General features: G+C 44.6%; 1 non-coding gene across 1 annotated transcript; it reads right to left on the bottom strand.

Moving 5' to 3' along the window:
- Window positions 1–6,322: 6,322 nt before the first annotated feature.
- On the bottom strand, window positions 6,323–6,425 carry LOC116456491 (small nucleolar RNA U13). The gene has a single exon (XR_004244714.1). It is a non-coding gene; the product is annotated as a small nucleolar RNA U13 (small nucleolar RNA).
- Window positions 6,426–6,784: the final 359 nt, after the last annotated feature.

Here is a 6,784-nt window from a genome sequence, read left to right as displayed (position 1 = left end):
CCTGACTGTATTGTTCGCTAGTCTCTATCTGCATCTTTCTTTAGCTCTCTGAGCATTATTAATGAGACAAAATGCTTTGTCTAGTAAGCATTAAAGACAAAGCCAGCCGGGTGCGGTGGCTCACCTCTGTAATCCCAGCACTTTGGGAGGCCAAGGCGGGCAGATCACTTCAGGTCAGGAGTTTGAGACCAGCCTGGCCAACATGGTGAAACCCCGTCTCTAATAAAAATACAAAAGTTAGCTGGGCATGGTGGCACGCACCTGTAGTCCCAGCTACTCAGGAGGCTGAGTCAGGAGAATCACTTGAACCCAGGAGGCAGAGACTGCAGTGAGCCGAGATCACGCCACTGCACTCCGGCCTGGCAACAGAGTGAGACTCCGTCTCAGTAAATAAATAAATAAATAAGTAAAAAACAAAAAAAAACTCAAAAACCAGTCTCTAGCTCTTTAAATGCCCTGGAAGCTGCTTTAGCCAGTGGGGTTGTAACAATGGCAGTCACCTCTGTGTCTGAACCTCTGCAATCAGAAGCAACAGCCAGTGATGAGAATACATATCTTGGCTGGGCGCGGTGGCTCACGCCTATAATCCCAGCACTTTGGCAGGCTGAGGCAGGCGGATCACCTGAGGTCAAGACTCCGAGACCAGCCTGGCCAACATGGTGAAACCCTGTCTCTACTGAAAATGCAAAAATTAGCCAGGCTTGGTGGTACACACCTGTAATCCCAGCTACTCTGGAGACTGAGGTGGGAGAATTGCTTGAACCCGGGAGGCGGAGGTTGCAGTGAGCTGAGATGACACCTCTGCACTCCAGCCTGGGCGACAGAGCAAGACTTCATCTTAGGAGAAAAAAAAAAGAACACACATCTCCAGTATTTGGAGGACAAGGTTATGTGCTAACTCTGGATGCGGCAAGCTGTTCCAAGAATGATTGCATGTAGGGCTGAGGAGGCTGGGGAATGCATAGCCACTACCATGCAAAGAGAGGACACTGACCGAAATTAACCAGGATTTACATTCAAGCTGTTATGGTTTGGATATTTGCCCCTTTCCAAACTCATGTTGAAATTTGATTGCCATTTTAACAGTATTACGAGTTGGGAGGGTTAAGAAATGATTAGGGCCACGGGTGGTGAGTCACACCTGTAATCTTAGCACTTTGGGAGGCTGAGGCAGGAGGATTACTTGGGCCTAGGAGTTCACGACCAGTCTAGGCAATATAGGGAGACCCCCTCGCTACAAAAAATAAAATAAAATAAATTAGCAGGACACGGTGGCACATGCCAGCTACTCAGGAGGCTGAGGTGGGAGGATACTGGGGCCTGGGAGGTTGAGGCTGCAGTGAGCTGTAATCATGCCACTGCACTCCAGCCTGGGAGACACAGCAAGACCCTGACTCTAAAAATAAAATTTAAAATAAAGAATAAAAAATTTAAAAATTAGCCAGATGTGGTGGCACACACCTGCAGTCCTAGCTACTCAGGAGGCTGAAGTGAGATGATGGCTTGAGCCCAGGATTTCAAGGCTGCAGGGAGCTATGATCATGTCACTGCACGCTAGCCTGGGTAACAGAGCAAAGCCATGTCTCAAAAAATAAAATAATAACATAAAAATGACAGATGATTATGCCACAAGAGTGGAGTGAATTAATTAATGCCGTTATCTTGGGAATGCATTTATTATTATGGGAGTGGGTTAATTATAAAATGGAGAAGGCTGGGCACAGTGACTCATATCTGTAATCCCAGTAATTTGGGAGGTCAAGGTGGGAGGATTGCTTGAGCTCAGGAGTTTAAGACCAGCCTGGGCAACATAGTGAGATCCTGTCTTTACTAAAAATAATAAAACTAGCCAGGCATGGTGGCACATGCCTGCAGTCCCAGCTACTGGGGAGGCTGAAGTGGGAGGATTGCTTGAGCCCAGGACATTGAGGCTGCAGTGAGCTATGATCACACCACTGCACTCCAGCCTGGGTGACAGAGTGAGACTCTGTCTCAAAAAAAAAAAAGAAGGGGGAAGAGTTAGGCCCCCCTTTTGCTCTCTTTTTCTCTCTCTCTTCTCTTTGCCCTTCTGCCTTAAGAGACCCTCATCAGTTGCCAGCTCATTGATCTTGGACTTCCCAGCCTCCAAAACTGTGAGCCGATGGGTTTATTTTCTTGTAAATACCCAGTCTGTGGCATTGTGTTATAGCAGCACTAAAAGGAGTAAGATACAAGCCTTCCCCTGGAAACCGCAGGCCTTCAGATGGACTCCAAAGTTCCAAAATAGTTGCATCAGACAGATTCTGCCAGATTGTTGTCTAGATGGGGGCGACAGATTCCTGGCAGTTTCTACTGTGTCATCTTCCATGATATCACTGCTGTGTAAATAATTCTTACAACTCAATAATAAAAAGACAACTCAATTAAAAATTGGGCTAGGCGTCTGTATACACATTTTTCCAAAGAAAATATACAAGTGGCGGGCCGGGTGCAGTGGCTCACGCCAGTAATCCCAGCACTTTGGGAGACTGAGGCAGATGAATTGCTTGAGCTCAAGACTTTGAGACAAGTCTAGCCAACATGGAGAAACCCCATCTAAAGAAAAAAAAAGGAGAAAAAAAAAAAAAGAAGAAGACTGTTCTCCAGGCTCTGCAATGCCCTCTGTTGTCAATCAGGTATCCGTGTGTGTTGGTCTGCTTCGGAGTTTTTCTTGCTGGTTCACTGGACGATTTTTGTATTTGTGCACTAATCACACTGCCTTAATTACCATACTTTATAATAAGCCTTGACAGGCAGTGAGGTAATTGTCCTGCCTTGTTCCTCTTCTTCTTTTTTTTTTTTTTTTTCCGAGATGAGGTCTCACCCCATAGCCCAGGCTGGAGTGCAGTGGCGTGATCTCGGCTCACTTCAAGCTCCACCTCCCAGGTTCACGCCATTCTCCTGCCTCAGCCTCCCGAGTAGCTGGGATTACAGGCACCCGCCACCACGCCCGGCTAATTTTTTGTATTTTTAGTAGAGATGGGATTTCATCGTGTTAGCCAGGATGGTCTCGATCTCCTGACCTCATGATCCGCTCGCCTCAGCCTCTCAAAGTGCTGGGATTACAGGCGTGAGCCACCGCTCCTGGCCTGCGTTCTTTTTCTTTATTATTATTATTTTTAACTCTGTCACATCTCAGGATGTGTTCTTTTTCTTTTTTCAGATCTCCTGTCACCCAGGTTGATCAGTGGATACTTGGTTCACTGCAACTCACCTCCGGTTCTTACCCATTCTCTGCCTCATTGGAATTACAGGTGTGAGCCACCGCACCCTGCCAGGATGTGTTCTTTTTCTAACTACACAATATGAACACATACCTTATTAATGTTTAGCCCTTCTCTTCTTATTTAAGCATAAAGGCTATAATTTTCTCTGTAAATACTGCGTTTGTTGTATCCCACAAGTTTTAATGTGTATAATAAAATTTTTATTATTAACTTTTTTTTATTTTTCTAACTTTGTTATTTTCTTCTTGATTTCTTTTTTTTTTTTTTGAGATAGAGTCTTGCTGTCGCCCAGGCTGGAGTGCAGTGGCACGTTTTCGGCTCACTGCAAGCTGCGCCCCGTGGGGTTCATGCCATTCTCCTGCCTCAGCCTCCTGAGTAGCTGGGACTACAGGCGCCCGCCACCTCGCCCAGCTAATTTTTTGTATTTTTAGTAGAGACAGGGTTTCACCGTGTTAGCCAGGCTGGTCTCAATCTCCTGACCTCGTGATCCACCCGCCTTGGCCTCCCAAAGTGCTGGGATTACAGGTGTGAGCCACTGCGCCCGGCCTCTTCTTGATTTCTTTGGCCATAAATTATTGGCGTGGTGTGTGTGTGTGTGTGTGTGTGTGTTCAAATTTGTGGGATTCTTTTATTATCTTTGACTCTTTAATTGCTTTATGGTCAGAGAATGTGGCCTTATGATATCTGTTCTGAAAGTGGTTTAAGACTTTCTTCATGGCCCAATACATGATTTTTTTTGAGACGAGGTCTTGCTATGTTGCCCAGGTTGATCTCAAACTCCCGGGCTCAAGTAATATATCCCACCTCAGCCTCCCCAGTAGCTGAAACTATAAGCATGCACCACTGTGCCTGGCATGACCCATTTTTTTAAAATGTTTCATGTGTGGTTCAGAAAAATATGTAGTCCTTAATTGTTGATCAAGAGTTATGTATATGGGCCGGGCACAGTGGCTCACGCCAGTAATCCCAGCACTTTGGGAGGCTGAGGTGGGCAGATCATGAGGTCAGGAGATCGAGACCAACCTGGTGAACACTGTGAAACCCCGTCTCTACTAAAAATACAAAAAAATTTGCCGAGTGTGGTGGCGGGCGCCTGTAGTCCCAGCTACTCGGGAGGCTGAGGCAGGAGAATGGCTTGAACCGGGGGGGCGGAGCTTGCAGTGAGTGAATATCGTACCGTTTCACTCCAGCCTGGGCAACAGAGCAAGACTCCGTCTCAAAAACAAAAAAAAGTTATGTATATGTCCATTACATCAAGCTTATAAACGGCATTGTTCAAACAATCAGTATCTTTAATGATTTTTGTATGTTTGATTTCCCAACAATTGAAGGAGTTATTAAAATCTTTCATGTTTGTCAGTATGTCCTCCATAGTTCTGGCAATGTTTGCTATATCTTTTTTCTTTTTTCTTTTCTTTCTTTTTTTTTTTTTTGAGATGGAGTCTTGCTCTGTTGCCAGGCTGGAGTGCAGTGGCACGATCTCGGTTCACTGCAACCTCAACCTCCCGGGTTCAAGCGATTCTCCTGCCTCAGCCTCCCGAGTAGCTGGGGTTACAGGTGTGTGCCACACACCCAGCTAATTTTTCTATTTTTAGTAGAGATGGGGTTTCACCATGTTGGTCAGGATGGTCTTGATCTCTTGACCTCGTGATCTGCCTGCCTTGGCCTCCCAAAGTGCTGGGATTACACCTGGCCCCTGCTTTATATATTTTGAAGCTATTTTATTAGATGCATACAAGTTTTAAGTTATTGTATCACCCTGGTAAATTAAACATTTTATTATTATATAGTGACACACTTTATTTCTAACGGTGCATTTTGTCTTAAAACCTATTTTGTGTGATATTAATATGGTTACAACAGTTTTCTTTTTATTAGTATTTGCTTGGCCTATCCTTTTCCATCTTTTTATTTCAGCTTTTCTGTGTCCTTAGGGCTTAATGTGTCTCTTATAACAGCATATAGCTGAATTTTTATTTTTATTTTTCGGGATTTTTTTTGTTTTTTGTTTTTTTTTTGAGATGGAGTCTCACTCTGTCACCCAGGCTAGAGTTCAATGGCATCATCTCAGCTCACTGCAACCTCTGCCTCCTGGGTTCAAGCGATTCTCCCGCCTCAGCCTCCCGAGCAGCTGGGACTTCAGGCGCCTACCACCACACCTGGCTAATTTTTGTATTTTTAGTAGAGACAGGGTTTCACTATGTTGGCCAGGCTGGTCTCAAACTCCTGACCTTGTGATCCGCCCACCTCGGCCTCCCAAAGTGCTGGGATTACAGGCGTGAGCCACCGTGCCTGGCCTGTTTTGTTTTGTTTTTTGAGACAGGATTTCACTCTGTCACCCAGGCTGGAGGGCAGTGGTGTGAACATTGCCCACTGCAGCCTCAACCTCCCAGGCTCAATTGATCCTCCCACCTCAGCCTCCCAAGTAACTGGGACTACAGGCACGTGCCACCGTGCCTGGCTAATTATTTAATTTTTTGTAGAGACAGGTTTTTACCATGTTGCTCAGGCTGGTCTTAAACTCCTGAGCCCAAGTGATTCCCCCACCTTGGCTTTCCAAAGTGTTGGGATTACAGGAATGAGCTATTATGCCCAGCCTTGGATTTTGATTTTTTAAAAAAATTCAATAAGATAATCAGTCTCCTAGTCTTTTTTTTTTTTTTTAATTTTAAATAGAGACGAGATTTCACTATGTTGCCCAGGCTGGTCTCAAACTCCTGGGCTCAAGTGATCCCGTCACCTCAGCCTCCCAAAGTGCTAGGATTACAGGCATGAGCCACCATGCCCAGCTTCCTACTCTTTTAACTGATAAGTTTTATTCGATTTTATTATAATTACTAAATATTTGAGTTTTTACAATATTATTTATATTTTTCTGAATTTTATGTTTCTTCTCCTTTCCTGCCTTTTTTGGAGGGACTGATTGGTGGTATTTTGTTTGATGGTATGCTTATTTTCCCATTCTAGTTTATTCTCTTGTCTGTTTTGGAATGTATGCATTCCATTTCCATTCTTTTAATGGTTGCCCTTGAAGTTTTACCATGCATATTTAATTTAGCAAAATCTAATTTTTTTCACATCAGAAGGTAATGTGTCAACATCCTAACGAAGTTTAAAAGTGGCACATCTCACACGTATTCATGAACACCCAATCAGCACACTCATGAACTACAAAAGGATCAAAATTTTTAATTTAAGCAACATCTTAACCTTCCCTTCCCAACAATACAAGGAGGGCCTTTCTTAGAACCCTTGTGAGACCAGAAACTACTCAGAGAGCATCCCCTACCCAAGGTCTAATCACACTGCTTGCCACTCAGAGTGCCAAGTAAGCTGTCTTTGCAGAAAGCAGAGCTCCCAGCTTTCTCTTTGTCCTTGATGTCATGAAATTTCACTCACTGGGGCCAGGCGCGGTGGCTCACACCTGTAATCCCAGCACTTTGGGAGGCTGAGGCGGACAGATCATGAGGTCAGGAGATCGAGACCATCCTGGCTAACACAGTGAAACCCCGTCTCTAGTAAAAATACAAAAATTAGCC

Source organism: Hylobates moloch, unplaced genomic scaffold, assembly GCF_009828535.3.
Source record: "Hylobates moloch isolate HMO894 unplaced genomic scaffold, HMol_V3 SCAFFOLD_16, whole genome shotgun sequence".
Lineage (NCBI taxonomy): Eukaryota > Metazoa > Chordata > Mammalia > Primates > Hylobatidae > Hylobates > Hylobates moloch.
This window is presented reverse-complemented; position numbering and strand designations above follow the sequence as displayed.